The following is a 10490-nucleotide window of genomic DNA, read 5'->3' as shown; positions in this document are numbered from 1 at the left end:
TCGCCTGCCTCCCCCGTTTCCCGACGATTGGAAAACCTTAGATATAAAAACGAAAGAGTGCATACGATCCCTAAAACATACAGATACTCTTTGGAAATATCTCTCTCTACTTTTGTGCATTGTGCATTTCCATTTTAGATGTACACTTTTTCCTTAAATCAGAACTTTGAGTTTTCGCTCCCCCTTAATTCCGTAAACAAAAAAGGCGAAAAAGATCACAACAAAATAAAAATTTTATAGTTGATGTGTGGAAAATATTTAAAATAATAACTAATGTAAATAAAAAATATCTATTCAAACACCACAAATGAACACAAAAGTTTTGTTATCCAAGTTTGGGAAATTCCATTAGTCCAACCCTATTAAGCTTGGATTTTTACATGAAGGAGATTTTTTCTACACATGTTTTAAAAATGGATATGCATGCTTGAAACATGTTAAAGATTCAAATGACCTATGGATCCAAAGCTTTTAAAGAGAATAACAAACGCTCATTAAATTCTCAAGTGAAGGTGCGGTGGGATATTTACCCGAGTCTAACAAGTCATTATTTTGCCCATTTTCAAAAATTTGATCTAACAATCATAGATGATTGTAAAGTGATTTATCATGCGTAACGGGCTATATTTTTGTATGAAATGACTTATGGATTGCAATTCAACACTTAGTTCAAAATCCTCCGCAACCCATTTTTCCTGACGATTGCATAACCTTAGATATAAAAACGAAAAGGTGCTTACAATCCAAAAAAAATACAGACACTGTTTGGAATTAACTCTCTCTACATATGTGCATTATGCATTTCCGTTTTAGATGTACACATTTTTCTTAAATCAAAACTTCGATTTTTTTGCGCTCCCTTCATCGCGTAAACAAAAAAAGCAAATAGATCACAGCAAAATAAAAATTTCATAGTTGATGTACGAAAAAATTTTAAAACAATAAAAAAAGTAAATGAAGAAAATTTATTCACAGACCACAAATGAACACAAAAGTTTTGTTATCCAAGTTTGGCAAATTCCAGTAGTCCAAAACTAATATCTTTGAATTTTACTTGAAGGAGATTTTTTCTACACATGTTTTAAAAATGGATATGCATGCCAGAAACATGTTAAAGATTCAAATGACCTATGGATCCAAAGCTTTTAAAGAGAATAACAAACGCTCATTAAATTCTCAAGTGAACGTGCGATGGGATATTTGCCCGAGTCAAACAAGCCATTATTTTGCCCATATTCAAAAAGTTGAGCTAACAATCATAAGTGAGTGATTTATCATGCCTAATGGGCTATATTTTTTGTAAGAAATGAGTTATGGATTTGAAGTCAACACTCAGTTAAAAATCGCCCGCCTCCCCCGTTTCACGACAATTGCAAAACCTTAGATATAAAAATGAAAAAGTGCATACAATCCCTAAAACATACAGACACTCTTTGGAAATATCTCTCTCTACATTTGTGCATTGTGCGTTTCCATTTTAGATGTACACTTTTTTCTTAAATCAGAATTTTGAGTTTTCGTTCCCCCTTCATCCCGTAAACAAAAAAGGCAAAAAAGATCACAAAAAAATAAAAATTTTATAGTTGATGTGTGGAAAATATTTAAAATAATAACTAATGTAAATAAAAAATATCTATTCATACACCACAACAGAACACAAAATTTGGTTATCCAAGTTTGGGAAATTCCATTAGTCCAACCCTATTAAGCTTGGAATTTTACATGAAGGAGATTTTTTCTACACATGTTTTAAAAATGGATATGCATGCTTGAAACATGTTAAAGATTCAAATGACCTATCGATCCAAAGCTTTTAAAGAGAATAACAAACCGTCATTAAATTCTCAAGTGAACTTGCGGTGGGATATTTACCCGAGTCAAACACGCCATTATTTTGCCCATTTTCAAAAAGCTGACATAATTAATCGTAGATTATTGTAATGTGATTTATCATGCGTAAAAGCCTATATTTTTGTATGAAATGACTTATGGATTGCAATTCAACACTCAGTTAAAAATCCTCCGCAACCCATTTTTCCCGACGATTGCAAAACCTGAGATATAAAAATTAAAAGGTGCTTAAAATCCGTAAAATATACAGACACTCTTTGGAATTATCTCTCCCTACATATGTGAATTGTGGATTTCCGTTTTAGATGTACACATTTTTCTTAAGTCAAAACTTCGAGTTTTTCGCTCTCCCTTCATCCCGTAAAAAATAAAAACAAATAGATCACAGCAAAATGAAAATTTCATAGTTGATGTACGGAAAAAGTATAAAACAATAAAAAAAGTAAATAAAGAAAATTTATTCACACACCACAAATGAACACAAAAGTTTTGTTATACAAGTTTGGGAAATTCCACTAGTCCAAAACTAATATCTTGGAATTTTACATGAAGGAGATTTTTTCTACACATGTTTTAAAAATGGATATGCATGCCAGAAACATGCTAAAGATTCAAATGACCTATGGATCCAAATCTTTTAAAGAGAATAACAAAAGCTCATCAAATTCTCATGTGAACGTGCGGTGGGATATGTGCCCGAGTCAAACAAGCCATTATTTTGCCCTTATTCAAAAAGTTTAGCTAACAATCATAGGTGATTGTAAAGTGATTTGTCATGCGTAACGGGCTATATTTTTGTAAGAAATGACTTATGGATTTGAAGTCAACACTCAGTTAAAAATCGTCCGCCTCCCCCGTCTCTCGACGATTGCAAAAACATAGATATAAAAACGAAAAAGTGCATACGATCCCTAAAAGATACAGACACTCTTTGGAAATATCTCTCTCTACATTTGTGCATTGGGCATTTTAGATGTACACATTTTTCTTAAATCAGAACTTTGAGTTTTCGCTCCCCCTTCATCCCGTAAACGAAAAAGGCAAAAAAGATCACAAAAAAAAAAAAAATTATAGTTGATGTGTGGAAAATATTTAAAATAATAACTAATGTAAATAAAAAATATCTATTCACACACCACAAATGAACACAAAAGTTTTGTTTTCCAAGTTTGGGAAATTCCATTAGTCCAACCCTATTAAGCTTGGAATTTTACATGAAGGAGATTTTTTCTACACATGTTTTAAAAACGGATATGCATGCTTGAAACATGTTAAAGATTCAAATGACCTATGGATCCAAAGCTTTTAAAGAGAATAACAAATGCTCATTAAATTCTCAAGTCAACTTGCGGTGGGATATTTACCCGAGTCTAACAAGTCATTATTTTGCCCATTTTCAAAAATTTGATCTAACAATCATAGATGATTGTAAAGTGATTTATCATTGGTAACGGGCTATATTTTTGTATGAAATGACTTATGGATTGCAATTCAACACTCAGTTAAAAATCCTCTGCCACCAATTTTTCCCGACGATTGCAAAACCTGAGATATAAAAACTAAAAAGAGCTTACAATCCCTAAAAATTACAGACACTCTTTGGAATTATCTCTCCCTACAATTGTGCATTGTGCTTTTCCATTTAAGATATACACTTTTTTCTTAAATCAAAACTTTGACATTTCGCTCTCCCTTCATCACGAAAACAAACAAGGTAAAAAGCTTACAACAAAATGAAAATTTTATAGTTGATGTATGGAAAAAATATAAAAAAAAACAAATATAAATAAAGAAAATTTATTCACCCAACACAAATGAACACAAAAGTTTTTTTATCCAATTTTGGGAAATTCCACTAGTTTAAACCTAATAGCTTGGAATTTTGCAAGAAAGAGATTTCATCCACACATGTTTTAAAAATGGATATGCATATTTGAAACATGTTGAAGTGCAAATGAGCTATGGATGCAAAGCTTTTAAAGAGAATAACAAACGCTCATTAAATTCTCAAGTGAACTTGCGGTGGGATATTCACCCGAGTCAAACTTGCCATTATTTTGACCATTTGCAAAAAGCTGGCATAATTAATCATAGATGATTGTAATGTGATTTATCATGCGTAACGGGCTATATTTTTGTATGAAATGACTTATGGATTGCAATTCAACACTCAGTTAAAAATCCTCTGCGGCCCATTTTTCCTGATGATTGCAAAGCAAGAGATATAAAAACGAAAAGGTGCTTACAATCCCTAAAAATTACAGACACTCTTCGGAATTATCTCTTTCTACATATGTGCATTGTGCATTTCCGTTTTAGATGTACAAATTTTTCTTAAATTAAAACTTCGAGTTTTTCGTTCTCCCTTCATCCCGTAAACAAAAAAGGCAAATAGATCATAGCAAAATTAAATAACATAGTTGATGTACGGAAAAAGTTAAAAACAATAAAAAAAGTAAATGAAGAAAATTTATTCACCCACCTCAGATGAACACAAAAGTTTCGTTATCCAAGTTTGGGAAATTCCACTAGTCCAAAACTAATATCTTGGAATTTTACATGAAAGAGATTTTTTCTACACATGTTTTAAAAATTGATATGCATGCCATAAACATGATAAAGATTCAAAAGACCTATGGATCCAAAGCTTTTAAAGAGAATAACAAACGCTCATTAAATTCTCAAGTGAACGGGCGGTGGGATATTTGCCCGAGTCAAACAAGCCATTATTTAGCCCGTATTCAAAAAGTTGAGCATACAATCATAGATGATTGTAAAGTGATTTGTCAGGCGTAACGGGCTATATTTTTGTAAGATATGACATATGGATTTGAAGTCAACACTCAGTTAAAAATCGCCTGCCTCCCCCGTTTCCCGACGATTGCAAAACCTTAGATATAAAAACGAAAGAGTGCATACGATCCCTAAAACATACAAATACTCTTTGGAAATATCTCTCTCTACATTTGTGCATTGTGCATTTCCATTTTAGATGTACACTTTTTTCTTAAATCAGAACTTTGAGTTTTCGCTCCCCCTTAATTCCGTAAACAAAAAAGGCGAAAAAGATCACAACAAAATAAAAATTTTATAGTTGATGTGTGGAAAATATTTAAAATAATAACTAATGTAAATAAAAAATATCTATTCAAACACCACAAATGAACACAAAAGTTTTGTTATCCAAGTTTGGGAAATTCCATTAGTCCAACCCTTTTAAGCTTGGAATTTTACATGAAGGAGATTTTTTCTACATATGTTTTAAAAATGGATATGCATGCTTGAAAAATGTTAAAGATCCGAACGACCTATGGATCCGAAGCTTTTAAAGGGAATAACAAACGCTCACTAAATTCTCAAGTGAACGTGAGGTGGGATATTTACCCAGTCTAACAAGTCATTATTTTGTCCATTTTCAAAAATTTGATCTAACAATCATAGATTATTGTAATGTGATTTATCATGCGTAACGGGCTATATTTTTGTATGAAATGACTTATGGATTGCAATTCAACACTCAGTTAAAAATCATCTGCCACCAATTTTTCCCGACGAATTCAAAACCTGAGATATAAAAACTATAAAGAGGTTAGAATCCCTAAAAATTATAGACACTCTTTGGAATTATCTCTCCCTACAATTGAGCATTGTGCTTTTCCATTTTAGATGTACACTTTTTTCTTAAATCAAAAACTTGACTTTTCACTCTCCCTTCATCCCGTAAAAAAAAAAGGCAAATAGATCACAGCAAAATGAAAATTTTATAGTTGATGTACGGAAAAAGTTTAAAACAATAAAAAAAGTAAATGAAGAAAATTTATTCACACACCACAAATGAACACAAAAGTTTCGTTATCCAAGTTTGGGAAATTCCACTAGTCCAAAACTAATATCTTGGAATTTTACATGAAGGAGATTTTTTCTACACATGTTTTAAAAATGGATATGCATGCCAGAAACATGTAAAAGAATCAAATGACCTATGGATCCAAAGCTTTTAAAGAGAATAACAAATGCTTATTAAATTCTCAAGTGAACGTGCGATGGGATATTTACCCGAGTCAAACAAGCCATTATTTTTCCCATATTCAAAAAGTTGCGCTAACAATCATAGGTGATTGTAAAGTGATTTGTCATGCGCAACGGGCTATATTTTTGTAAGAAATGACTTATGGATTTGAAGTCAACACTCAGTTAAAAATCCCCCGCCTCCCCCGTTTGCCGACGATTGCAAAACCTTAGATATTAAAACGAAAGAGTGTTGACGATCCCTAAAACATACAGACACTCTTTGGAAATATCTCTCTCTACATTTGTGCATTGTGCATTTCTATTTTAGATGTACATTTTTTTCTTAAATTAGAACTTTGAGTTTTCACTCCCCCTTCATCCTGTAAAATAAAAAGGCAAAAAAGATCACAACAAAAAAAAAAATTATAGTTGATGTGTGGAAAATATTTAAAATAATAACTAATGTAAATAAAAAATATCTATTCACACACCACAAATGAACACAAAAGTTTTGTTATCCAAGTTTGGGAAATTCCATTAGTTCAACCCTACTAAGCTCGGAATTTTACATGAAGGAGATTTTTTCTACACATGTTTTAAAAATAGATATGCATGCTTGAAACATGTTAAAGATTCAAATGACCTATGGATCCAAAGCTTTTGAAGAGAATAACAAACGGTCATTAAATTCTCAAGTGAACGTGCGTTGGGATATTTACCCGAGTCTAAAGAGTCATTATTTTGCCCATTTTCAAAAATTGGATCTAACAATCATAGATGATTGTAAAGTGATTTATCATTGGTAACGGGCTATATTTTTTATGAAATGACCTATGGATTGCAATTCAATACTCAGTTAAAAATCCTCTGCCACCAATTTTTCCCGACGATTGCAAAACCTGAGATATAAAAACTAAAAAGAGCTTACAATCCCTAAAAATTACAGACACTCTTTGCAATTATGTCTCCCTACAATTGTGCATTGTGCTTTTCCATTTTAGATGGACACTTTTTTCTTAAATCAAAACTTTGACTTTTCGATCTCCCTTCATCCCAAAAAAAAAACAAGGGAAAAACCTTACAACAAAATGAAAATTTTATTATTGATGTATGGAAAAAATTTAAAACAATAAAAAATATAAATAAAAATTTGTTCAGCAAACACAAATGAACACAAAAGTTTTGTTATCCAATTTTGGGAAATTCCACTAGATTAACCCGAATAGCATGGAATTTTGCAAGAAAGAGATTTCATCCACACATGTTTTAAAAATGGATATGCATGTTTGAAACATGTTAAAGATGCAAATGAGCTATGGATGCAAAGCTTTTAAAGAGGATAACAAACGCTCATTAAATTCTCAAGTGAACTTGCGGTGGGTATTTACCCGAGTCAAACATGCCATTATTTTGCCCATTTGCAAAAAACTGACATAATTAATCATAGATGATTGTAATGAGATTTATCATGGGTAACAGGCTATATTTTTGTTTGAAATGACTTATGGATTTCAATTTAACACTCTGTTAAAAATCCTTCGCAACCCATTTTTCTCGATGATTGCAAAACCTGAGACAAAAAAATGAAAAGGTGCTTACAATCCCTAAAAATTACAGACACACTTTGGAATTATCTCCCTCTACATATGTGCATTGTGCATTTCCGTTTTAGATGTACACATTTTTCTTAAATAGAAACTTCGAGTTTTTCGCTCTCCCTTCATGCCGTAAAAAAAAAAAGGCAACAAAGATCGCAACAAAATAAAAAATTTATAGTTGATGTGTGGAAAATATTTAAATTAATAACTAATGTAAATAAAAAATATCTATTCACACACCACAAAAAAACACAAAAGTTTTATTATCCTAGTTTGGGAAATTCCAATAGTCCAACCCTATTAAGCTTGGAATTTTACATAAGGGAGATTTTTTCTACACATGTTTTAAAAATGGATATGCATGCTTGAAACATGTTAAAGATTCAAATGACCTATGGATCCAATGCTTTTAAAGATAATAACAAACGCTCAATAAATTCTCAAGTGAACGTGCGGTGGGATATTTATCCGACCCTAACAAGTCATTATTTTGCCCATTTTCAAAAATTTGATCTAACAATCATAGATGATTGTAAAGTGATTTAACATGCGTAACGGGCTTCATTTTTGTATGAAATGACTTATGGATTGCAATTCAACAATCAGTTAAAAATCCTCTGCCACCAATTTTTCTCGATGATTGCAAAACCTGAGATATAAAAACTAAAAAGAGCTTGAAATCCCTAAAAATTACAGACACTCTTTGGAATTATCTCTCCCTACAATTGAGCATTGTGCTTTTCCATTTTAGATGTACACTTTTTTCTTAAATCAAAACTTTGACTTTTCGCTCTCCCTTCATCCCGAAAACAAACAAGGCAAAAAGCTTACTACAAAATGAAAATTTTATAGTGATGTATGGAAAAAATTTAAAACAATAACAAATATAAATAAAAAAATTTATTCACCCAACACAAATGAACACAAAAGTTTGTTATCCAATTTTGGGAAATTCCACTAGTTTAACCCTAATAGCTTGGAATTTTGCAAGAAAGAGATTTCATCCACACATGTTTTAAAAATGGATATGCATGTTTGAAACATGGTAAAGATGCAAATGAGCTATCGATGCAAAGCTTTTAAAGAGAATAACAAACGCTCATTAAATTAAGTGAACTAGCGGTGGGAGATTTACCCGAGTCAAACATGTCATTATTTTGCCCATTTGCAAAAAGCTGACATAAATAATCATAGATGATTGTAATGTGATTTATCATGCGTAACGGGCTATATTTTTGTATGAAATGTGTTATGGATTGCAATTCAACACTCAGTTAAAACTCCTCCGCAACCCATATTTTTCGACGATTGCAAAAGTTGAGATATAAAAACGAAAAGGTGGTTACAATCCCTAAAAATTACAGACACTCTTTGGAATTATCTCTCTCTACATATGTGCATTGTGCATTTCCATTTTAGCTGTACACATTTTTCTTAAATTAAGACTTCTAGATTTTTGCTCTCCCTTCATCCCGTAAACAAAAAAGGCAAATAGATCACTGCAAAATGAAAATTTCATAGTTGATGTTCGGAAAAAGTTTAAAACAACAAAAAAAGTAAATGAAGAAAATTTATTCACACACCACAAATGAACACAAAAGTTTTGTTATCCAAGTTTGGGAAATTCCACTAGTCCAAAACTAATATCTTGGAATTTTACATGAAGGAGATTTTTTTCTACACATGTTTTAAAACTGGATATGCATGCCAGAAACATGTTAAAGATTCAAATGACCTATGCATCCAAAGATTTTAAAGAGAATAACAAACGCTCATTATATTCTCAAGTGAACGTGCGGTGGGATATTTACCCGAGTCTAACAAGTCATTATTTTGCCCATTTTCAAAAATTTGATTTAACAATCAAAGATGATTGTAAAGTAATTTATCATGCGTAACGGGCTATATTTTTTTATGAAATGACATTTGGATTGCAATTGAACACTCAGTTAAAAATCCTATGCCGACAATTTTTCCCGACGATTGCAAAACCTGAGATATAAAAACAAACAGGTGCTTACAATCCCTAAAAATTACAGATACTCTTTGGAATTATCTCTCTCTACATATGTGCATTATGCATTTCCGTTTTAGATGTACACATTTTTCTTAAATCAAAACTTCGATTTTTTAGCTCTCCCTTCATCCCGTAAACAAAAAACGCAAATAGATCACAGCAAAATGAAAATTTCTTAGTTTATGTACGGAAAAAGTTTAAAACAATAAAAAAAACTAAATGAAGAAAATTTATTTTCACACCACAAATGAACACAAAAGTTTTGTTATCCAAGTTTGGGAAATTCCACTAGTCCAAAACCAATATCTTGGAATTTTACATTAAGGAGATTTTTTCTACACATGTTTTAAAAATGGATATGCATGCCAGAAACATGTTAAAGATTCAAATGACCTCTGGATCGAAGCTTTTAAAAAGAATAACAAACGCACATTAAATTCTCAAGTGAACGTGCGGTGGGATATTTACCCAAGTCAACCAAGCCATTATTTTGCCCATATTCAAAAAGTTGAGCTAACAATCATAGATTATTGTAAAGTGATTTGTCATGCGTAACGGGCTACATTTTTGTAAGAAATGACTTATGGATTTGAAGTCAACACTCAGTTAAAAATCGCTCGCCTCCCCAGTTTCCCGATGATTGTAAAACCTTAGATATAAAAACGAAAAAGTGCATACGATCCCTAAAACATACAGACACTCTTTGTAAATATCTCTCTCTACATTTGTGCTTTGTGCATTTCCATTTTAGATGTACACTTTTTTCTTAAATCAGAACTTTGAGTTTTTGCTCCCCCTTCATCTCGTAAAAAAAAAATTCAATAAAGATCACAAGAAAATAAAATTTTTATAGTTGATGTGTGGAAAATATTTAAAATAATAACGAATGTAAATAAAAAATATCTATTCACACACCACAAATGAACACAAAAGTTTTGTTATCCAAGTTTGGGAAATTCCATTAGTCCAACCCTATTAAGCTTGGAATTTTACATGAAGGAGATTTTTTCTAC

Source organism: Aristolochia californica, unplaced genomic scaffold (assembly GCF_029961685.1).
Source record: "Aristolochia californica isolate CCGP_79_NKW_82.1479 unplaced genomic scaffold, dmAriCali1.0.hap1 SCAF_7, whole genome shotgun sequence".
NCBI lineage: Eukaryota > Viridiplantae > Streptophyta > Magnoliopsida > Piperales > Aristolochiaceae > Aristolochia > Aristolochia californica.
This window is presented reverse-complemented; position numbering follows the sequence as displayed.